Source organism: Alosa pseudoharengus, unplaced genomic scaffold (assembly GCF_046254945.1).
Source record: "Alosa pseudoharengus isolate Yale_2024_CS ecotype anadromous, Long Island Sound unplaced genomic scaffold, YU_APseudo_1.1 YU_APseudo_1.1_scf_5, whole genome shotgun sequence".
Classification (NCBI taxonomy): Eukaryota; Metazoa; Chordata; class Actinopteri; order Clupeiformes; family Clupeidae; genus Alosa; species Alosa pseudoharengus.
The window spans coordinates 13156220-13178511 of record NW_027468837.1 but is presented as its reverse complement, the minus strand read 5'-3'; the positions used below and the strand labels follow the sequence as shown (position 1 = coordinate 13178511).

At 41.1% G+C, this 22292-nt stretch overlaps 27 non-coding genes across 27 annotated transcripts; all 27 read left to right on the top strand.

The window, feature by feature from the left end:
* The first annotated feature begins 323 nt into the window (after window positions 1–323).
* Window positions 324–406, top strand: trnal-uaa (transfer RNA leucine (anticodon UAA)). Its single transcript has one exon. It is a non-coding gene; the product is annotated as a tRNA-Leu (tRNA).
* A 429-nt stretch (window positions 407–835) lies between these two features.
* On the top strand, window positions 836–918 carry trnal-uaa (transfer RNA leucine (anticodon UAA)). The gene has a single exon. It is a non-coding gene; the product is annotated as a tRNA-Leu (tRNA).
* A 458-nt stretch (window positions 919–1376) lies between these two features.
* trnal-uaa (transfer RNA leucine (anticodon UAA)) lies at window positions 1377–1459 on the top strand. Its single transcript has one exon. It is a non-coding gene; the product is annotated as a tRNA-Leu (tRNA).
* Window positions 1460–1900: 441 nt separating this feature from the next.
* On the top strand, window positions 1901–1983 carry trnal-uaa (transfer RNA leucine (anticodon UAA)). The gene has a single exon. It is a non-coding gene; the product is annotated as a tRNA-Leu (tRNA).
* Window positions 1984–2443: 460 nt separating this feature from the next.
* On the top strand, window positions 2444–2526 carry trnal-uaa (transfer RNA leucine (anticodon UAA)). Its single transcript has one exon. It is a non-coding gene; the product is annotated as a tRNA-Leu (tRNA).
* Window positions 2527–2967: 441 nt separating this feature from the next.
* On the top strand, window positions 2968–3050 carry trnal-uaa (transfer RNA leucine (anticodon UAA)). The gene has a single exon. It is a non-coding gene; the product is annotated as a tRNA-Leu (tRNA).
* A 460-nt stretch (window positions 3051–3510) lies between these two features.
* Window positions 3511–3593, top strand: trnal-uaa (transfer RNA leucine (anticodon UAA)). Its single transcript has one exon. It is a non-coding gene; the product is annotated as a tRNA-Leu (tRNA).
* A 441-nt stretch (window positions 3594–4034) lies between these two features.
* trnal-uaa (transfer RNA leucine (anticodon UAA)) lies at window positions 4035–4117 on the top strand. Its single transcript has one exon. It is a non-coding gene; the product is annotated as a tRNA-Leu (tRNA).
* Window positions 4118–4577: 460 nt separating this feature from the next.
* trnal-uaa (transfer RNA leucine (anticodon UAA)) lies at window positions 4578–4660 on the top strand. The gene has a single exon. It is a non-coding gene; the product is annotated as a tRNA-Leu (tRNA).
* Window positions 4661–5101: 441 nt separating this feature from the next.
* trnal-uaa (transfer RNA leucine (anticodon UAA)) lies at window positions 5102–5184 on the top strand. Its single transcript has one exon. It is a non-coding gene; the product is annotated as a tRNA-Leu (tRNA).
* A 460-nt stretch (window positions 5185–5644) lies between these two features.
* trnal-uaa (transfer RNA leucine (anticodon UAA)) lies at window positions 5645–5727 on the top strand. Its single transcript has one exon. It is a non-coding gene; the product is annotated as a tRNA-Leu (tRNA).
* A 441-nt stretch (window positions 5728–6168) lies between these two features.
* On the top strand, window positions 6169–6251 carry trnal-uaa (transfer RNA leucine (anticodon UAA)). Its single transcript has one exon. It is a non-coding gene; the product is annotated as a tRNA-Leu (tRNA).
* A 460-nt stretch (window positions 6252–6711) lies between these two features.
* trnal-uaa (transfer RNA leucine (anticodon UAA)) lies at window positions 6712–6794 on the top strand. The gene has a single exon. It is a non-coding gene; the product is annotated as a tRNA-Leu (tRNA).
* A 441-nt stretch (window positions 6795–7235) lies between these two features.
* On the top strand, window positions 7236–7318 carry trnal-uaa (transfer RNA leucine (anticodon UAA)). The gene has a single exon. It is a non-coding gene; the product is annotated as a tRNA-Leu (tRNA).
* A 460-nt stretch (window positions 7319–7778) lies between these two features.
* On the top strand, window positions 7779–7861 carry trnal-uaa (transfer RNA leucine (anticodon UAA)). The gene has a single exon. It is a non-coding gene; the product is annotated as a tRNA-Leu (tRNA).
* Window positions 7862–8302: 441 nt separating this feature from the next.
* On the top strand, window positions 8303–8385 carry trnal-uaa (transfer RNA leucine (anticodon UAA)). Its single transcript has one exon. It is a non-coding gene; the product is annotated as a tRNA-Leu (tRNA).
* Window positions 8386–8845: 460 nt separating this feature from the next.
* Window positions 8846–8928, top strand: trnal-uaa (transfer RNA leucine (anticodon UAA)). Its single transcript has one exon. It is a non-coding gene; the product is annotated as a tRNA-Leu (tRNA).
* Window positions 8929–9912: 984 nt separating this feature from the next.
* Window positions 9913–9995, top strand: trnal-uaa (transfer RNA leucine (anticodon UAA)). Its single transcript has one exon. It is a non-coding gene; the product is annotated as a tRNA-Leu (tRNA).
* Window positions 9996–10436: 441 nt separating this feature from the next.
* trnal-uaa (transfer RNA leucine (anticodon UAA)) lies at window positions 10437–10519 on the top strand. The gene has a single exon. It is a non-coding gene; the product is annotated as a tRNA-Leu (tRNA).
* A 460-nt stretch (window positions 10520–10979) lies between these two features.
* On the top strand, window positions 10980–11062 carry trnal-uaa (transfer RNA leucine (anticodon UAA)). The gene has a single exon. It is a non-coding gene; the product is annotated as a tRNA-Leu (tRNA).
* A 441-nt stretch (window positions 11063–11503) lies between these two features.
* Window positions 11504–11586, top strand: trnal-uaa (transfer RNA leucine (anticodon UAA)). Its single transcript has one exon. It is a non-coding gene; the product is annotated as a tRNA-Leu (tRNA).
* A 460-nt stretch (window positions 11587–12046) lies between these two features.
* Window positions 12047–12129, top strand: trnal-uaa (transfer RNA leucine (anticodon UAA)). The gene has a single exon. It is a non-coding gene; the product is annotated as a tRNA-Leu (tRNA).
* A 444-nt stretch (window positions 12130–12573) lies between these two features.
* On the top strand, window positions 12574–12656 carry trnal-uaa (transfer RNA leucine (anticodon UAA)). Its single transcript has one exon. It is a non-coding gene; the product is annotated as a tRNA-Leu (tRNA).
* Window positions 12657–13851: 1195 nt separating this feature from the next.
* Window positions 13852–13944, top strand: trnal-caa (transfer RNA leucine (anticodon CAA)). The gene is given in 2 exon segments: window positions 13852–13888; window positions 13899–13944. It is a non-coding gene; the product is annotated as a tRNA-Leu (tRNA).
* A 460-nt stretch (window positions 13945–14404) lies between these two features.
* On the top strand, window positions 14405–14487 carry trnal-uaa (transfer RNA leucine (anticodon UAA)). Its single transcript has one exon. It is a non-coding gene; the product is annotated as a tRNA-Leu (tRNA).
* Window positions 14488–14930: 443 nt separating this feature from the next.
* Window positions 14931–15013, top strand: trnal-uaa (transfer RNA leucine (anticodon UAA)). Its single transcript has one exon. It is a non-coding gene; the product is annotated as a tRNA-Leu (tRNA).
* Window positions 15014–15473: 460 nt separating this feature from the next.
* On the top strand, window positions 15474–15556 carry trnal-uaa (transfer RNA leucine (anticodon UAA)). The gene has a single exon. It is a non-coding gene; the product is annotated as a tRNA-Leu (tRNA).
* Window positions 15557–22292: the final 6736 nt, after the last annotated feature.

Genomic DNA, 22292 nt, shown 5'->3' with positions numbered 1-22292 from the left:
GAAAAACCTCTACATCAAGAGGGATTAACTCGCATATATCTGTCATCAAATGTCCTTTTTGTACAAATGGTTCTTTAGGCTACAACATTTCCCCCAAAAAAGTCAAACTTAAGGCCAAGAAATGAATAACTAATTTCTTTAAAATGGAAATTATTTCTAACAAAATGTAAAGGTCAATTACAAAAAATATCTCAAGCAAAAATCTATTAGGAATAAAAACTCTTATGCGCTAAGGGTTTACAAGTGACAATAAAAGACATGGTTCAAAATGGTTTATACATTACATGATAATGAACTCATCACTTGTGTTCACAGGTACAAGCACCAGGATGGCCGAGTGGTTAAGGCGTTGGACTTAAGATCCAATGGACGTATGTCCTCGTGGGTTCGAACCCCACTCCTGGTAACTATCTTAATGGTGCAGAGGCTGGGACAACCATGATTATTGAATTGCAACTAACACACCATTACTTTCATGTTCTGCATGCCATACATCTGTGGCTCTGGTGCATTGTGGCCAATGTTATAGGTCCTCCTTCAAAGCACAACATGTGCTACCACAAGCAGAATTATAATTTTTTGTACACACACAAAAATTCCAATGCAGTCCTGCAAGATACAAAAACAACAACACAGAAGCTGCTTAACCGCACGTGCCGCATGTTGTACCCGGGATCCATAAAGGCCCTCTTGATAGAATGACATCTCCATCAAGAGAGACATACTCAGATATATAAGTCAAATGTCCTCTTTTGTACAAACGATTTCTTTGGCTGAAAATGGTTGCTATATGTACATGACAATGATGTCATCACTTGATTTTTCAAGTTTGAGCACCAGGATGGCTGAGTGGTTAAGGCGTTGGACTTAAGATCCAATGGACGTATGTCCTTGTGGGTTCGAACCCCACTCCTGGTAACGGTCTTAATGCTGAACAGTGACACTGCAATGATGAGCCTGACGAATTAAATGCAACTGATTGAACGGCTTCTCTGTGGATTATAATTACTCATAAACGGAAATATTAAAACTAAAGGCAGCCTTAAACACTAGTGGAAAAACCTCTACATCAAGAGGGATTAACTCGCATATATCTGTCATCAAATGTCCTTTTTGTACAAATGGTTCTTTAGGCTACAACATTTCCCCCCAAAAAGTCAAACTTAAGGCCAAGAAATGAATAACTAATTTCTTTAAAATGGAAATTATTTCTAACAAAATGTAAAGGTCAATTACAAAAAATATCTCAAGCAAAAATCTATTAGGAATAAAAACTCTTATGCGCTAAGGGTTTACAAGTGACAATAAAAAACATGGTTCAAAATGGTTTACATTACATGATAATGAACTCATCACTTGTGTTCACAGGTACAAGCACCAGGATGGCCGAGTGGTTAAGGCGTTGGACTTAAGATCCAATGGACGTATGTCCTCGTGGGTTCGAACCCCACTCCTGGTAACTATCTTAATGGTGCAGAGGCTGGGACAACCATGATTATTGAATTGCAACTAACACACCATTACTTTCATGTTCTGCATGCCATACATCTGTGGCTCTGGTGCATTGTGGCCAATGTTATAGGTCCTCCTTCAAAGCACAGCATGTGCTGCCACAGCCCAATCCACAAGCAGAATTATAATTGTTTGTACACACACAAAAATTCCAATGCAGTCCTGCAAGATACAAAAACAACAACACAGAAGCTGCTTAACCGCACGTGCCGCATGTTGTACCAGGGATCCATAAAGGCCCTCTTGATAGAATGACATCTCCATCAAGAGAGACATACTCAGATATATAAGTCAAATGTCCTCTTTTGTACAAACGATTTCTTTGGCTGAAAATGGTTGCTATATGTACATGACAATGATGTCATCACTTGATTTTTCAAGTTTGAGCACCAGGATGGCTGAGTGGTTAAGGCGTTGGACTTAAGATCCAATGGACGTATGTCCTCGTGGGTTCGAACCCCACTCCTGGTAACGGTCTTAATGCTGAACAGTGACACTGCAATGATGAGCCTGACGAATTAAATGCAACTGATTGAACGGCTTCTCTGTGGATTATAATTACTCATAAACGGAAATATTAAAACTAAAGGCAGCCTTAAACACTAGTGGAAAAACCTCTACATCAAGAGGGATTAACTCGCATATATCTGTCATCAAATGTCCTTTTTGTACAAATGGTTCTTTAGGCTACAACATTTCCCCCAAAAAAGTCAAACTTAAGGCCAAGAAATGAATAACTAATTTCTTTAAAATGGAAATTATTTCTAACAAAATGTAAAGGTCAATTACAAAAAATATCTCAAGCAAAAATCTATTAGGAATAAAAACTCTTATGCGCTAAGGGTTTACAAGTGACAATAAAAAACATGGTTCAAAATGGTTTATACATTACATGATAATGAACTCATCACTTGTGTTCACAGGTACAAGCACCAGGATGGCCGAGTGGTTAAGGCGTTGGACTTAAGATCCAATGGACGTATGTCCTCGTGGGTTCGAACCCCACTCCTAGTAACTATCTTAATGGTGCAGAGGCTGGGACAACCATGATTATTGAATTGCAACTAACACACCATTACTTTCATGTTCTGCATGCCATACATCTGTGGCTCTGGTGCATTGTGGCCAATGTTATAGGTCCTCCTTCAAAGCACAGCATGTGCTGCCACAGCCCAATCCACAAGCAGAATTATAATTGTTTGTACACACACAAAAATTCCAATGCAGTCCTGCAAGATACAAAAACAACAACACAGAAGCTGCTTAACCGCACGTGCCGCATGTTGTACCAGGGATCCATAAAGGCCCTCTTGATAGAATGACATCTCCATCAAGAGAGACATACTCAGATATATAAGTCAAATGTCCTCTTTTGTACAAACGATTTCTTTGGCTTAAAATGGTTGCTATATGTACATGACAATGATGTCATCACTTGATTTTTCAAGTTTGAGCAACAGGATGGCCGAGTGGTTAAGGCGTTGGACTTAAGATCCAATGGACGTATGTCCTCGTGGGTTCGAACCCCACTCCTGGTAACGGTCTTAATGCTGAACAGTGACACTGCAATGATGAGCCTGACGAATTAAATGCAACTGATTGAACGGCTTCTCTGTGGATTATAATTACTCATAAACGGAAATATTAAAACTAAAGGCAGCCTTAAACACTAGTGGAAAAACCTCTACATCAAGAGGGATTAACTCGCATATATCTGTCATCAAATGTCCTTTTTGTACAAATGGTTCTTTAGGCTACAACATTTCCCCCAAAAAAGTCAAACTTAAGGCCAAGAAATGAATAACTAATTTCTTTAAAATGGAAATTATTTCTAACAAAATGTAAAGGTCAATTACAAAAAATATCTCAAGCAAAAATCTATTAGGAATAAAAACTCTTATGCGCTAAGGGTTTACAAGTGACAATAAAAAACATGGTTCAAAATGGTTTATACATTACATGATAATGAACTCATCACTTGTGTTCACAGGTACAAGCACCAGGATGGCCGAGTGGTTAAGGCGTTGGACTTAAGATCCAATGGACGTATGTCCTCGTGGGTTCGAACCCCACTCCTGGTAACTATCTTAATGGTGCAGAGGCTGGGACAACCATGATTATTGAATTGCAACTAACACACCATTACTTTCATGTTCTGCATGCCATACATCTGTGGCTCTGGTGCATTGTGGCCAATGTTATAGGTCCTCCTTCAAAGCACAGCATGTGCTGCCACAGCCCAATCCACAAGCAGAATTATAATTGTTTGTACACACACAAAAATTCCAATGCAGTCCTGCAAGATACAAAAACAACAACACAGAAGCTGCTTAACCGCACGTGCCGCATGTTGTACCAGGGATCCATAAAGGCCCTCTTGATAGAATGACATCTCCATCAAGAGAGACATACTCAGATATATAAGTCAAATGTCCTCTTTTGTACAAACGATTTCTTTGGCTTAAAATGGTTGCTATATGTACATGACAATGATGTCATCACTTGATTTTTCAAGTTTGAGCAACAGGATGGCCGAGTGGTTAAGGCGTTGGACTTAAGATCCAATGGACGTATGTCCTCGTGGGTTCGAACCCCACTCCTGGTAACGGTCTTAATGCTGAACAGTGACACTGCAATGATGAGCCTGACGAATTAAATGCAACTGATTGAACGGCTTCTCTGTGGATTATAATTACTCATAAACGGAAATATTAAAACTAAAGGCAGCCTTAAACACTAGTGGAAAAACCTCTACATCAAGAGGGATTAACTCGCATATATCTGTCATCAAATGTCCTTTTTGTACAAATGGTTCTTTAGGCTACAACATTTCCCCCAAAAAAGTCAAACTTAAGGCCAAGAAATGAATAACTAATTTCTTTAAAATGGAAATTATTTCTAACAAAATGTAAAGGTCAATTACAAAAAATATCTCAAGCAAAAATCTATTAGGAATAAAAACTCTTATGCGCTAAGGGTTTACAAGTGACAATAAAAGACATGGTTCAAAATGGTTTATACATTACATGATAATGAACTCATCACTTGTGTTCACAGGTACAAGCACCAGGATGGCCGAGTGGTTAAGGCGTTGGACTTAAGATCCAATGGACGTATGTCCTCGTGGGTTCGAACCCCACTCCTGGTAACTATCTTAATGGTGCAGAGGCTGGGACAACCATGATTATTGAATTGCAACTAACACACCATTACTTTCATGTTCTGCATGCCATACATCTGTGGCTCTGGTGCATTGTGGCCAATGTTATAGGTCCTCCTTCAAAGCACAACATGTGCTGCCACAGCCCAAACCACAAGCAGAATTATAATTTTTTGTACACACACAAAAATTCCAATGCAGTCCTGCAAGATACAAAAACAACAACACAGAAGCTGCTTAACCGCACGTGCCGCATGTTGTACCCGGGATCCATAAAGGCCCTCTTGATAGAATGACATCTCCATCAAGAGAGACATACTCAGATATATAAGTCAAATGTCCTCTTTTGTACAAACGATTTCTTTGGCTTAAAATGGTTGCTATATGTACATGACAATGATGTCATCACTTGATTTTTCAAGTTTGAGCAACAGGATGGCCGAGTGGTTAAGGCGTTGGACTTAAGATCCAATGGACGTATGTCCTCGTGGGTTCGAACCCCACTCCTGGTAACGGTCTTAATGCTGAACAGTGACACTGCAATGATGAGCCTGACGAATTAAATGCAACTGATTGAACGGCTTCTCTGTGGATTATAATTACTCATAAACGGAAATATTAAAACTAAAGGCAGCCTTAAACACTAGTGGAAAAACCTCTACATCAAGAGGGATTAACTCGCATATATCTGTCATCAAATGTCCTTTTTGTACAAATGGTTCTTTAGGCTACAACATTTCCCCCAAAAAATTCAAACTTAAGGCCAAGAAATGAATAACTAATTTCTTTAAAATGGAAATTATTTCTAACAAAATGTAAAGGTCAATTACAAAAAATATCTCAAGCAAAAATCTATTAGGAATAAAAACTCTTATGCGCTAAGGGTTTACAAGTGACAATAAAAAACATGGTTCAAAATGGTTTATACATTACATGATAATGAACTCATCACTTGTGTTCACAGGTACAAGCACCAGGATGGCCGAGTGGTTAAGGCGTTGGACTTAAGATCCAATGGACGTATGTCCTCGTGGGTTCGAACCCCACTCCTGGTAACTATCTTAATGGTGCAGAGGCTGGGACAACCATGATTATTGAATTGCAACTAACACACCATTACTTTCATGTTCTGCATGCCATACATCTGTGGCTCTGGTGCATTGTGGCCAATGTTATAGGTCCTCCTTCAAAGCACAACATGTGCTGCCACAGCCCAAACCACAAGCAGAATTATAATTTTTTGTACACACACAAAAATTCCAATGCAGTCCTGCAAGATACAAAAACAACAACACAGAAGCTGCTTAACCGCACGTGCCGCATGTTGTACCCGGGATCCATAAAGGCCCTCTTGATAGAATGACATCTCCATCAAGAGAGACATACTCAGATATATAAGTCAAATGTCCTCTTTTGTACAAACGATTTCTTTGGCTTAAAATGGTTGCTATATGTACATGACAATGATGTCATCACTTGATTTTTCAAGTTTGAGCAACAGGATGGCCGAGTGGTTAAGGCGTTGGACTTAAGATCCAATGGACGTATGTCCTCGTGGGTTCGAACCCCACTCCTGGTAACGGTCTTAATGCTGAACAGTGACACTGCAATGATGAGCCTGACGAATTAAATGCAACTGATTGAACGGCTTCTCTGTGGATTATAATTACTCATAAACGGAAATATTAAAACTAAAGGCAGCCTTAAACACTAGTGGAAAAACCTCTACATCAAGAGGGATTAACTCGCATATATCTGTCATCAAATGTCCTTTTTGTACAAATGGTTCTTTAGGCTACAACATTTCCCCCAAAAAACTCAAACTTAAGGCCAAGAAATGAATAACTAATTTCTTTAAAATGGAAATTATTTCTAACAAAATGTAAAGGTCAATTACAAAAAATATCTCAAGCAAAAATCTATTAGGAATAAAAACTCTTATGCGCTAAGGGTTTACAAGTGACAATAAAAAACATGGTTCAAAATGGTTTATACATTACATGATAATGAACTCATCACTTGTGTTCACAGGTACAAGCACCAGGATGGCCGAGTGGTTAAGGCGTTGGACTTAAGATCCAATGGACGTATGTCCTCGTGGGTTCGAACCCCACTCCTGGTAACTATCTTAATGGTGCAGAGGCTGGGACAACCATGATTATTGAATTGCAACTAACACACCATTACTTTCATGTTCTGCATGCCATACATCTGTGGCTCTGGTGCATTGTGGCCAATGTTATAGGTCCTCCTTCAAAGCACAACATGTGCTGCCACAGCCCAAACCACAAGCAGAATTATAATTTTTTGTACACACACAAAAATTCCAATGCAGTCCTGCAAGATACAAAAACAACAACACAGAAGCTGCTTAACCGCACGTGCCGCATGTTGTACCCGGGATCCATAAAGGCCCTCTTGATAGAATGACATCTCCATCAAGAGAGACATACTCAGATATATAAGTCAAATGTCCTCTTTTGTACAAACGATTTCTTTGGCTTAAAATGGTTGCTATATGTACATGACAATGATGTCATCACTTGATTTTTCAAGTTTGAGCAACAGGATGGCCGAGTGGTTAAGGCGTTGGACTTAAGATCCAATGGACGTATGTCCTCGTGGGTTCGAACCCCACTCCTGGTAACGGTCTTAATGCTGAACAGTGACACTGCAATGATGAGCCTGACGAATTAAATGCAACTGATTGAACGGCTTCTCTGTGGATTATAATTACTCATAAACGGAAATATTAAAACTAAAGGCAGCCTTAAACACTAGTGGAAAAACCTCTACATCAAGAGGGATTAACTCGCATATATCTGTCATCAAATGTCCTTTTTGTACAAATGGTTCTTTAGGCTACAACATTTCCCCCAAAAAACTCAAACTTAAGGCCAAGAAATGAATAACTAATTTCTTTAAAATGGAAATTATTTCTAACAAAATGTAAAGGTCAATTACAAAAAATATCTCAAGCAAAAATCTATTAGGAATAAAAACTCTTATGCGCTAAGGGTTTACAAGTGACAATAAAAAACATGGTTCAAAATGGTTTATACATTACATGATAATGAACTCATCACTTGTGTTCACAGGTACAAGCACCAGGATGGCCGAGTGGTTAAGGCGTTGGACTTAAGATCCAATGGACGTATGTCCTCGTGGGTTCGAACCCCACTCCTGGTAACTATCTTAATGGTGCAGAGGCTGGGACAACCATGATTATTGAATTGCAACTAACACACCATTACTTTCATGTTCTGCATGCCATACATCTGTGGCTCTGGTGCATTGTGGCCAATGTTATAGGTCCTCCTTCAAAGCACAACATGTGCTGCCACAGCCCAAACCACAAGCAGAATTATAATTTTTTGTACACACACAAAAATTCCAATGCAGTCCTGCAAGATACAAAAACAACAACACAGAAGCTGCTTAACCGCACGTGCCGCATGTTGTACCCGGGATCCATAAAGGCCCTCTTGATAGAATGACATCTCCATCAAGAGAGACATACTCAGATATATAAGTCAAATGTCCTCTTTTGTACAAACGATTTCTTTGGCTTAAAATGGTTGCTATATGTACATGACAATGATGTCATCACTTGATTTTTCAAGTTTGAGCAACAGGATGGCCGAGTGGTTAAGGCGTTGGACTTAAGATCCAATGGACGTATGTCCTCGTGGGTTCGAACCCCACTCCTGGTAACGGTCTTAATGCTGAACAGTGACACTGCAATGATGAGCCTGACGAATTAAATGCAACTGATTGAACGGCTTCTCTGTGGATTATAATTACTCATAAACGGAAATATTAAAACTAAAGGCAGCCTTAAACACTAGTGGAAAAACCTCTACATCAAGAGGGATTAACTCGCATATATCTGTCATCAAATGTCCTTTTTGTACAAATGGTTCTTTAGGCTACAACATTTCCCCCAAAAAAGTCAAACTTAAGGCCAAGAAATGAATAACTAATTTCTTTAAAATGGAAATTATTTCTAACAAAATGTAAAGGTCAATTACAAAAAATATCTCAAGCAAAAATCTATTAGGAATAAAAACTCTTATGCGCTAAGGGTTTACAAGTGACAATAAAAAACATGGTTCAAAATGGTTTATACATTACATGATAATGAACTCATCACTTGTGTTCACAGGTACAAGCACCAGGATGGCCGAGTGGTTAAGGCGTTGGACTTAAGATCCAATGGACGTATGTCCTCGTGGGTTCGAACCCCACTCCTGGTAACTATCTTAATGGTGCAGAGGCTGGGACAACCATGATTATTGAATTGCAACTAACACACCATTACTTTCATGTTCTGCATGCCATACATCTGTGGCTCTGGTGCATTGTGGCCAATGTTATAGGTCCTCCTTCAAAGCACAGCATGTGCTGCCACAGCCCAATCCACAAGCAGAATTATAATTGTTTGTACACACACAAAAATTCCAATGCAGTCCTGCAAGATACAAAAACAACAACACAGAAGCTGCTTAACCGCACGTGCCGCATGTTGTACCAGGGATCCATAAAGGCCCTCTTGATAGAATGACATCTCCATCAAGAGAGACATACTCAGATATATAAGTCAAATGTCCTCTTTTGTACAAACGATTTCTTTGGCTTAAAATGGTTGCTATATGTACATGACAATGATGTCATCACTTGATTTTTCAAGTTTGTGCAACAGGATGGCCGAGTGGTTAAGGCGTTGGACTTAAGATACAATGGACATATGTCCTCGTGGGCTCAAACCCCACTCCTGGTAACTGTCTTAATGCTGAAGAGTGACACTGTCATGATGAGCCTGACAAATTAAATGCAACTGATTGAACTGCTTCTCTGTGGATTATAATTACTCATAAATGGAAATATTAAAACTAAATGCAGCCTTAAACACTAGTGGAAAAACCTCTACATCAAGAGGGATTAACTCGCATATATCTGTCATCAAATGTCCTTTTTGTACAAATGGTTCTTTAGGCTACAACATTTCCCCCAAAAAAGTCAAATTTAAGGCCAAGAAATGAATAACTAATTTCTCTAAAATGGAAATTAATTCAAACAAAATGTAAAGGTCAATTACAAAAAATATCTCAAGCAAAAATCTATTAGGAATAAAAACTCTTATGCGCTAAGGGTTTACAAGTGACAATAAAAAACATGGTTCAAAATGGTTTATACATTACATGATAATGAACTCATCACTTGTGTTTACAGGTACAAGCACCAGGATGGCCGAGTGGTTAAGGCGTTGGACTTAAGATCCAATGGACGTATGTCCTCGTGGGTTCGAACCCCACTCCTGGTAACTATCTTAATGGTGCAGAGGCTGGGACAACCATGATTATTGAATTGCAACTAACACACCATTACTTTCATGTTCTGCATGCCATACATCTGTGGCTCTGGTGCATTGTGGCCAATGTTATAGGTCCTCCTTCAAAGCACAACATGTGCTGCCACAGCCCAAACCACAAGCAGAATTATAATTTTTTGTACACACACAAAAATTCCAATGCAGTCCTGCAAGATACAAAAACAACAACACAGAAGCTGCTTAACCGCACGTGCCGCATGTTGTACCCGGGATCCATAAAGGCCCTCTTGATAGAATGACATCTCCATCAAGAGAGACATACTCAGATATATAAGTCAAATGTCCTCTTTTGTACAAACGATTTCTTTGGCTTAAAATGGTTGCTATATGTACATGACAATGATGTCATCACTTGATTTTTCAAGTTTGTGCACCAGGATGGCCGAGTGGTTTAGGCGTTGGACTTAACATCCAATGGACGTATGTCCTCGTGGGTTCGAACCCCACTCCTGGTAACTGTCTTAATGCTGAACAGTGACACTGCCATGATGAGCCTGACGAATTAAATGCAACTGATTGAACTGCTTCTCTGTGGATTATAATTACTCATCAATGGAAATATTAAAACTAAAGGCAGCCTTAAACACTAGTGGAAAAACCTCTACATCAAGAGGGATTAACTCGCATATATCAGTCATCAAATGTCCTTTTTGTACAAATGGTTCTTTAGGCTACAACATTTCCCCCAAAAAAGTCAAATTTAAGGCCAAGAAATGAATAACTAATTCCTCTAAAATGGAAATTAATTCTAACAAAATTTAAAGGTCAATTACAAAAAATATCTCAAGCAAAAATCTTTTAGGAATAAAAAATCTTATGCGCTAAGGGTTTACAAGTGACAATAAAAAACATGGTTCAAAATGGTTTATACATAACATGATAATGAACTCTTCACTTGTGTTCCCAGGTGCAAGCACCAGGATGGCCGAGTGGTTAAGGCGTTGGACTTAAGATCCAATGGACGTATGTCCTCGTGGGTTCGAACCCCACTCCTGGTAACTATCTTAATGGTGCAGAGGCTGGGACAACCATGATTATTGAATTGCAACTAACACACCATTACTTTCATGTTCTTCATACCATACATCTGTGGCTCTGGTGCATTGTGGCCAATGTTATAGGTCCTCCTTCAAAGCACAGCATGTGCTGCCACAGCCCAATCCACAAGCATAATTATAATTTTTTGTACACACACAAAAATTCCAATGCAGTCCTGCAAGATACAAAAACAACAACACAGAAGCTGCTTAACCGCACGTGCCGCATGTTGTACCCGGGATCCATAAAGGCCCTCTTGATAGAATGACATCTCCATCAAGAGAGACATACTCAGATATATAAGTCAAATGTCCTCTTTTGTACAAACGATTTCTTTGGCTTAAAATGGTTGCTATATGTACATGACAATGATGTCATCACTTGATTTTTCAAGTTTGAGCACCAGGATGGCCGAGTGGTTTAGGCGTTGGACTTAACATCCAATGGACGTATGTCCTCGTGGGTTCGAACCCCACTCCTGGTAACTGTCTTAATGCTGAACAGTGATACTGCCATGATGAGCCTGACGAATTAAATGCAACTGATTGAACTGCTTCTCTGTGGATTATAATTACTCATCAATGGAAATATTAAAACTAAAGGCAGCCTTAAACACTAGTGGAAAAACCTCTACATCAAGAGGGATTAACTCGCATATATCAGTCATCAAATGTCCTTTTTGTACAAATGGTTCTTTAGGCTACAACATTTCCCCCAAAAAAGTCAAATTTAAGGCCAAGAAATGAATAACTAATTCCTCTAAAATGGAAATTAATTCTAACAAAATTTAAAGGTCAATTACAAAAAATATCTCAAGCAAAAATCTTTTAGGAATAAAAAATCTTATGCGCTAAGGGTTTACAAGTGACAATAAAAAACATGGTTCAAAATGGTTTATACATAACATGATAATGAACTCTTCACTTGTGTTCCCAGGTACAAGCACCAGGATGGCCGAGTGGTTAAGGCGTTGGACTTAAGATCCAATGGACGTATGTCCTCGTGGGTTCGAACCCCACTCCTGGTAACTATCTTAATGGTGCAGAGGCTGGGACAACCATGATTATTGAATTGCAACTAACACACCATTACTTTCATGTTCTTCATACCATACATCTGTGGCTCTGGTGCATTGTGGCCAATGTTATAGGTCCTCCTTCAAAGCACAGCATGTGCTGCCACAGCCCAATCCACAAGCAGAATTATAATTGTTTGTACACACACACAAAAATTCCAATGCAGTCCTGCAAGATACAAAAACAACAACACAGAAGCTGCTTAACCGCACGTGCCGCATGTTGTACCCGGGATCCATAAAGGCCCTCTTGATAGAATGACATCTCCATCAAGAGAGACATACTCAGATATATAAGTCAAATGTCCTCTTTTGTACAAATGATTTCTTTGGCTTAAAATGGTTGCTATATGTACATGACAATGATGTCATCACCATTTTTTTTAAAGTTTGAGCACCAGGATGGCCGAGTGGTTAAGGCGTTGGACTTAAGATCCAATGGACGTATGTCCTCGTGGGTTCGAACCCCACTCCTGGTAACTATCTTAATGGTGCAGAGGCTGGGACAACCATGATTATTGAATTGCAACTAACACACCATTACTTTCATGTTCTTCATGCCATACATCTGTGGCTCTGGTGCATTGTGGCCAATGTTATAGGTCCTCCTTCAAAGCACAGCATGTGCTGCCACAGCCCAATCCACAAGCAGAATTATAATTGTTTGTACACACACACAAAAATTCCAATGCAGTCCTGGGGTCCGTTGCACAAAAGCAGAATTAAGACATCCGGGATAAGTTACTGAGCTGCGCTCAATGAATCCAAAACACGAGCGTACAGGCTTAATTGGTTGCACAAAGACCAAGCCAGGATGACCAGACACGGATTCATCAAGCCAGGTGAAACCTATCCTGGATAAGTGCGCGTTCACGGCTCCCTCAAATAGACCCCGCCACGGATCACAGATTCACTGATTCACCATGGCAACTAGAGCAGCTTCATTGCTTCTTCTACGGTGTGAAGTAGGTAGCGATAGCCTTTTCACAACAGCAACAAACAGCAACACCTCTGTTTAGGAGAATATTGCAACTAGTTCCGTGACCACCACGTGCGAAATGGTTAGGCACTCCCGTGACGTCACATTGTCGCATGACAGGTCGGGAATTGCGAGTATGTAAAAGTTAATTAATGATCACAAACATTTAAATAATGACCGTGGGTCTAGGTATATGTGATGACAATGTGTAGTGGGCAGTGGAAAAACTATTGGTTTCCGTTTGTGGTGACTGCTGACTGAGATAAGGGATGAGATTAAATAGATCCTGGAACTTAGCCTGGTCTGGAGCAGGCTAGCTCCACAGAATAAATTGCCATGGTAACTTATACCATAACATATCCTGCTGCCCCCTATCCTGCTTTTGTGCAACTGGATCACGGATAAATTGAGCCAGGATAACCAAGATATCCCGGCTTAATCCCTTATCCTAGTTTTGTGCAATAGGCCCCTGCTAGATACAAAAACAACAACACAGAAGCTGCTTAACCGCACGTGCCGCATGTTGTACCCGGGATCCATAAAGGCCCTCTTGATAGAATGACATCTCCATCAAGAGAGACATACTCAGATATATAAGTCAAATGTCCTCTTTTGTTCAAACGATTTCTTTGGCTTAAAATGATTGCTATATGTACATGACAATGATGTCATCACTTGATTTTTCAAGTTTGAGCACCAGGATGGCCGAGTGGTTAAGGCGTTGCGTTCAAGCGTTCTTAAGATCCAATGGACGTATGTCCTCGTGGGTTCGAACCCCACTCCTGGTAACTGTCTTAATGCTGAACAGTGACACTGCCATGATGAGCCTGACGAATTAAATGCAACTGATTGAACTGCTTCTCTGTGGATTCTAATAACTCATAAATAGAAATATTAAAACTAAATGCGGCATTAAACACTAGTGGAAAAACCTCTACATCAAGAGGGATTAACTCGCATATATCAGTCATCAAATGTCCTTTTTGTACAAATGGTTCTTTAGGCTACAACATTTCCCCCAAAAAAGTCAAATTTAAGGCCAAGAAATGAATAACTAATTCCTCTAAAATGGAAATTAATTCTAACAAAATGTAAAGGTCAATTACAAAAAATATCTCAAGCAAAAATCTATTAGGAATAAAAAATCTTATGCGCTAAGGGTTTACAAGTGACAATAAAAAACATGGTTCAAAATGGTTTATACATAACATGATAATGAACTCTTCACTTGTGTTTACAGGTATAAGCACCAGGATGGCCGACTGGTTAAGGCGTTGGACTTAAGATCCAATGGACGTATGTCCTCGTGGGTTCGAACCCCACTCCTGGTAACTATCTTAATGGTGCAGAGGCTAGGACAACCCTCATTATTGAATTGCAACTAACACACCATTACTTTCATGTTCTGCATGCCATACATCTGTGGCTCTGGTGCATTGTGGCCAATGTTATAGGTCCTCCTTCAAAGCACAACATGTGCTGCCACAGCCCATACCACAAGCAGAATTATAATTTTTTGTACACACACAAAAATTCCAATGCAGTCCTGCAAGATACAAAAACAACAACACAGAAGCTGCTTAACCGCACGTGCCGCATGTTGTACCCGGGATCCATAAAGGCCCTCTTGATAGAATGACATCTCCATCAAGAGAGACATACTCAGATATATAAGTCAAATGTCCTCTTTTGTACAAACGATTTCTTTGGCTTAAAATGGTTGCTATATGTACATGACAATGATGTCATCACCATTTTTTTTTAAAGTTTGAGCACCAGGATGGCCGAGTGGTTAAGGCGTTGGACTTAAGATCCAATGGACATATGTCCTCGTGGGTTCGAACCCCACTCCTGGTAACTGTCTTAATGCTGAACAGTGACACTGCCATGATGAGCCTGACGAATTAAATGCAACTGATTGAACTGCTTCTCTGTGGATTATAATTACTCATAAATGGAAATATTAAAACTAAATGCAGCCTTAAACACTAGTGGAAAAACCTCTACATCAAGAGGGATTAACTTGCATATATCAGTCATCAAATGTCCTTTTTGTACAAATGGTTCTTTAGGCTACAACATTTCCCCAAAAAAAGTCAAATTTAAGGCCAAGAAATGAATAACTAATTTCTCTAAAATGGAAATTAATTCTAACAAAATGTAAAGGTCAATTACAAAAAATATCTCAAGCCAAAATCTATTAGGAATAAAAACTCGTATGCGCTAAGGGTTTACAAGTGACAATAAAAAACATGGTTCAAAATGGTTTATACATAACATGATAATGATCTCATCACTTGTGTTTACAGGTACAAGCACCAGGACGGCCAAGTGGTTAAGGCGTTGGACTTAAGATCCAATGGACGTATGTCCTCGTGGGTTCGAACCCCACTCCTGGTAACCATCTTAATGGTAGAGTGGTTGGCACGACCTTGATTATGGAATTGCAACTAACAGACCATGGGCTCTATCTTGCACTTTAGCGCAATTGACTTTGCGCAAATCCCTTTGCGGGCGGATCTTGGGCGCTGTTTCTATTTTACCAGCGGGATATTGACTGTTGCACCCGACGCAAATCTAAAATCGGGTGGTCTGTAGTAGCTACATTATTCATGGGTGTGGTTTGGGCGTAACGTGCAATAAACCAATCAGAGCGTCATCTCACATTCCCTTTAACAACAGGCACGCTTGTTCCATAGCGGATTGCTATTATGATGGCGGATTTGCCAGGTGCAGCCAGGAACGGTTCACAGAGCTATAGTCAGTTGGTTGACTGACTATTGATTGGTTGGCTATTGATTTTTCCTCTTGACAAAATGTAATACAGAAATTTCACTTTCCGATGTTTTGGGATCACTCTCACTGAATCACAAGGTTATGAATGCATGGTGATATTTTTGCAATGTAATCTAACATTACCTCACTATAGACAATTCATATCTTCTGTCAGATAAGCTCTCCTCTCCTGTGCTGCTGCTGGGGCATTTGGGTTAAATGGCATCGGCATGCAGTTCAACATCACGTCTCATTAAGTCCTCTAATATTTCCTAATTTATGCCATCAACACATCCGTGATTCGTGGAAATGTGTTCGCTAGATTTATACCTGTTTTTTCACATCGGACACCACACTGATTTCCCTCGTCTAGCAATATTTGTCCTTTTAATTATGTATGATTTGGAGAAATGGGAACTGCGTCGTATAGATAAGAGGAGCAAAGTGCATTGCGCAACACAGGCGCCCAAGCAAGCGCTCCTGCAGGTGTAAGCTACGGCTGTACCTTACCAACAGGCAACTCAACAACGAGAAACAGTTTCCAAGTTGACCTAACTTTCCAACTCTGCACAGTATCCCATTAACTGCATGACAGTAGGCTATTTACAATATTTATTTTATGTAAAGTAGAGTTTGTAAACACGTTATCATCAACTTAATGCACGCACAACTTTTGTTTGAGCAGGAGAGAGAATAACAATGAATGGACGCAGCAACTACAGAAATTGTAGCCAAGGCTACTTGCTGCTTTCTTTTACTGTCTATGGTTGCTGGTTAACAGCACATAATAAGCTTATTTAAGCGAATTCACAAACTGAAGACTTCAAAGCCATCATGGATATAAAACGTTTTTTGGAAACAACGAAAGGATGGAGGGAACATAGCAAAGTTTAGAGTTATTTCAGATGGGCTACAACAAGGTAGGCAAAATTGTGGTGCTTGTCAAAACCTTAGCGCAGATGGAATAATGCTTATGCTAATGCTTGATGTTAAAGCGCACACGATGTTTAAAGCCATACACAACGGTAAATTGGAACAAAACTAAAGGTAACTTTAGCCTTTATAGGGCTGTATAAAGTTGTCCAAATTAATAGGTCGTAATAAGGCGTTGTTGTTGTAAAGATATTGCATGTAGATGTACTATATAGGCTACTAAATTTTTAGTTGACCAATGCACGAACAAAACCGGGAAACGGACAAATATTATCAAGGCTTTGAATGTTTCCAACTGTGCACAGGGTGTCTGTAGATCGGTGTGCATAGCATTCATTTTTGCAGGCCTGTGGCCATGCATGCGCCCTTAAAATAGCATCTGAATTTGCGCCACTGACTTTAGACCAGGAGGTTCCTGGTCTGTGGCAGAATTGTTTTCTGAAACTGCAAAATATCAACAGGGACCGTTTGCGCCGGAATACGTCCCCTCTTTTTCGCTGAAACGCCCCCGTGGGCGCACATGTACCTGTGGAGGGAAAATTCCAATATGCGCTGAATGCAAAATAGGAAAGACAAAAGCGCGAGTATACAAAGTCAATTGCGCTGGTGTGCAAGATAGAGCCTCATTACTCACATGTCCTGCATGGTCAGGGGTGTAGCCAGTGTCACCCAGCCAATCACATCACATTTAGTTACTGTAGCATCAGTAAAGAGGGAACCAGAGCTGCTCTGATCAAATTCAAAGTGTAGGCCTATGTCTTTCAAGGCTACGATACCTGTGCTGCTGCTTGGGTCTGCATTACTAAACTTCTGCAGTCAGCAGATTTGAGGTAGAATTGAAATGATAATTGTTACTGCATAATGCTAAATTAGTAAACCAAAATGCACAGTCTGACTGACACAATTTTGTTCGTAATTCGCTAGACAAAGTCAATCAACCATGTGAACCAGCTAACCAGAGGTTAGCCATACATACTATCGTAAAATAACTGAAGTTGAAGTGAAAGCAGTGAAAAATTTATTGAGCTCCATTGTGTTGATAATTCTTATGATGTGTAGTTTGCCTCATTTTGTAGGTCTAAACTTTAGGGATTTTTTTGAGAGCAAATGAGCAAATAATACAGTGGCATATGCATTTAGGCTACCGAGGAGGTGTTTTATTTTCTTCTTTATTATTAAAATTTCTACAGTTATTAGTTTTTCGGGCTGCCTTTAAATAAAAAATAAATAAATATATATATATATATATAAAGTTAGAAATATTAAGAAATGCTGCTAATTGTATGATGTTGGTGCTGCATGGCTATGGTGCACTGTCACGCTCAGTCTAAGCTTTCTCATAAAACCCTTTCACCAACTCTTGTAAGATATAAGGCTAAATTAGCCTGGCTAATCCATAAACTCTAGCCTTTTTTGTTTGTGCCACATTATATGCCACACCATATTAACAATACTATGCATAATATTAAGTTGTTACAAGCAGTTATAAGTTTCATATAAAAGGGTTCTCTTTCAAACATTTGCTCGGTATCTCACTATGGGAGACGCATTCTGGCGTGACCGACCACGGAAGCACCAATTACACCACGTCTGTCACAGGCAGACCAATCACAGCTGTGATACGGAGGGCCGCCCTCCATATATATACTACAGTATCACCAGCCAGTGTTGCCAACTTAGCGACTTCGTCGCCATATTTAGCGAGATTTCAGACCCCCCAAGCGACTTTTTTTGTAAAAAGCGACTAGCGACAAATCTAGCTACTTTTTCTGGCGTTCTTGGAGACTTTTGGAGACTCTGATGTGATGGCATGTAACGTCCCTTTTTACTCTTCTGTGTGAGCAGTGAGTTCGTGCTGTGTGAAAGTCTCATGCCTGTTTCATTTGTGAATTACATCGAGTTCGCCCGAAGCGTTGCCCCATGATTATAAAAGTAATGACTGGCCTGTAGTATCAGCCCATGTTATTACACGGAAGTAGATATTCTAGCCTATAGATCTAACAGCTCAGACAATGTTATTGGAAGGTGCCGCAACTATGGCCGCAACTTCGGGTGAGATTACAACCAGAATCAACGAGACGAGAGCAATGACATGATGACAGGGAAACAAGGACACGCTGCCAGCATCGTTCAACAAACACACTGAACAAAAGAAAGTAGCCTAGGCTACAACTTCATTCACAAGCAGTTCAAAATCGAACATACAGGTTAGGAAAATATAGCATTCGTTTAGGCTATGTAGCCTCAATGTTGTCAATGCAGGACAGACTGTCGGCTGAGGGGGGAAAAATCTGTTGGTCTGTCCTAGTGACATTAAGCCTAAATATATCCAAAATATAGCCAGTAAGGTTAAATTGTGTGTAGCCTATGGTGAAGTTATAATCAGACTTCAAGCAGTGCAAAGCAGATGGAGCAGTTGGGAATAGGTTGGACTGCTTTTCAGCCACTTGATGCTCATTCTGGTGTAGGCTATGACGACATAGTGTACAGAAGTGTAAAGTGTCTCAATTAATATACAAGTATAGTAAATGAAATACATTTAAAGTTGACTATTTGAGTAGGACAAAAGCAAACAGGTGTAAAAGGGAGTTAAAGGGCCATCACCGTTTTTTTTTTTTTGGGGGGGTACACGACGTGGTGACTTAATTGATATGCAAATTAGTATGTGACGTCATCTAGCGACATTTAGCGACTTTTGGAGCTGGCTTTAGCTACTTTCTATTTTAAATAGTTGGCAACACTGTCACCAGCTACTCGTCATTCTCGCACTCTTCCCCGTGAAGACTACTTTGCACCGAACTCTGCTCTTCGTTCACAGGCTCCATGAAGGATTGTTGCTAGTGATGGGTAAATGAAGCCTCGAGCGCTACTCGGCACATTTCCCTAATGTACCGAGTAATGTGCCGAAGCTTCGAAACATGGAAGACAAGGAAAACACAGCGACATCTGGTGGTTTGCATAAATTATAGCAGCCACGGACTAGTGAAAATAATGCCTACAACGTTCAACACAATGCCAAAGCTTCGAAATGTTCTCATTCATTACATTAAAAGTGTTGCAAGAAATTTGCATTGCATTTCTTTTTTTGTTACCCATTTTAAGGAGGTATTTGCATTGCCTCAAGGAGATTCCACTATACAGCAGAGACTGTATCAACTCCGCCAGGGTAGGAGTCCCATTACAGAATATGCACTCCAGTTCCGTACCCTGGCAGCAGTCAGTGGTTGGAACGAAGCGGCTCTTATCACAACCTTCCGACAGGGACTTGAGCCAAGATTGCGCCTATATCTCTCAGCTTACGATGACTCCATGGGTCTAGAGCGATTTATTCAAATGGCTATCCGAGTTTCCCACCGACGAGAGGGCTGTCTCCAGGAGTTGAGCACTGGAACCACCGCAGGGATCCTGAGACCCAGAGATGGTGAGGAGGCAATGCAGCTCGATGTTGTGGCAATGAGACTGACTCCCACTGAGCGGAGACGACGCATGACCCAGAACCTGTGCCTCTATTGTGGAGCTCCTGGTCACATCATCGCCCGTTGTCCGGTGAGACCCCAGCTTCCCTCGGTGAGTCTCGTACACTTAACTATGCCTAGTACTACTCCTCTCAGTACTCTAGTGACTTTGTGTATACAGGGAACATGTACAACTGTTTCTGCTCTCCTAGACTCGGGGTCAGCGGGCAACTTCATCTCAGGGTCCTTATGCCGCCGTCTCCGGCTCGCCACCTCACCCAACCCGAACGCCTGCTCCGTTCAGTCCATCACGGGGAAGCCTCTAGGAGGAGGCCTCATAAAGGAGATGGTGGGTCCCATCAAGCTGCAGGTGGGGCTCTTCCACAAGGAGTCCATCTCTTTCCTGGTCTTAGAGGACTCAATGGCTGAACTAATTCTGGGAAGACCCTGGCTAATTCATCATTCTCCAGTTGTGTGTTGGAAGACTGGAGACGTATTGTGTTGGAGTTCACACTGCTTCCAGAACTGTCTGACTGATCTACCTCGACGTTTATTCCAAGAGACCACCGATTACCTTCCTTTGCATGCTACATCTGTGGAGAGTCCACGGGAAAATATCAGTGTTTCCCTTCCACCTCAGTACCACCAGTTCCATGACGTATTCTGCCCAGTAAGAGCCTCACAACTACCTCCTCACCGCCCATGGGACTGCGCCATTGACCTTCTGCCAGGTGAGCCAGTGCCCAGAGGTAAAGTGTATCCGTTGTCACTTCCAGAACAGAAGGCCATGGAGGAGTACATAGAAGAAGCCCTCAAACAAGGTTATATCCGTCCCTCAACGTCCCCTGCTGCTTCCAGTTTCTTTTTTGTGCCCAAGAAGGATGGAGGGCTTCGTCCATGCATAGACTACCGGGCCCTGAACAAAATAACGGTCAAGTTTCGATATCCCCTTCCCCTCGTTCCAGCAGCCCTAGAACTCCTCAGAGGTGCCAAGATCTTTACAAAGCTTGATTTACGGAGTGCCTATAACCTGATTCGGATCAGAGAAGGGGACGAGTGGAAGACAGCGTTTGTGACACCAAGTGGCCATTACGAGTACTTAGTGATGCCCTATGGGCTCGCTAACGCCCCCTCTGTTTTTCAGGGCTACATGAACGAGGTACTCCGAGATTTTCTGCACCGTTTTGTGATCGTGTACATTGATGACTTCCTGATCTATTCTAGCTCAGAGGACGTACATTTTGATCATGTGTCCCAAGTGTTGCAGAGGCTCCGAGACCACCAGCTTTTCCTAAAAGCTGAGAAGTGCTCCTTTGGGACTTCTGAGGTTCCATTCCTGGGTTACTACATCGGCCCGGAAGGAGTGTGTATGGACGAGGGGAAGGTTAGAGCTGTGCGACAGTGGCCTGCGCCTACCTCCATCAAGGAGCTACAGCGATTCCTGGGGTTTGCCAATTTTTATAGACGCTTTATTGGTAACTACAGCATGATCACTGCACCACTGACCTCTCTCTTAAAGGGCAAACCCAAGACCCTCAGTTGGAATCCCAGGGCGCAGATGGCCTTCCAGGATCTCCAGACAGCATTCACCTCAGCCCCCATCCTTCAACACCCGGATCCAGAGAATCCGTTCATCGTGGAGGTAGATGCCTCCACCACAGGGGTGGGCGCAGTCCTTTCTCAGCAGCAAGGGACATCTTCTCGCCTCCTGCCATGTGCCTTCTATTCCCGGAAGCTCACCCCAGCGGAGCAAAATTATGATATTGGCAACCGGGAGCTCCTCGCCATCAAGCTGGCTCTGGAGGAGTGGCGCCACTGGCTGGAGGGGGCCAAGTATCCCTTCAAGATCTTGACGGACCACAAGAATCTTGCGTACCTGAGAGAGGCAAAGCGGCTGAATCCCAGACAGGCCAGGTGGGCCCTTTTCTTTACTAGATTTGATTTTATAATTTCCTACCGTCCTGGGTCTCGTA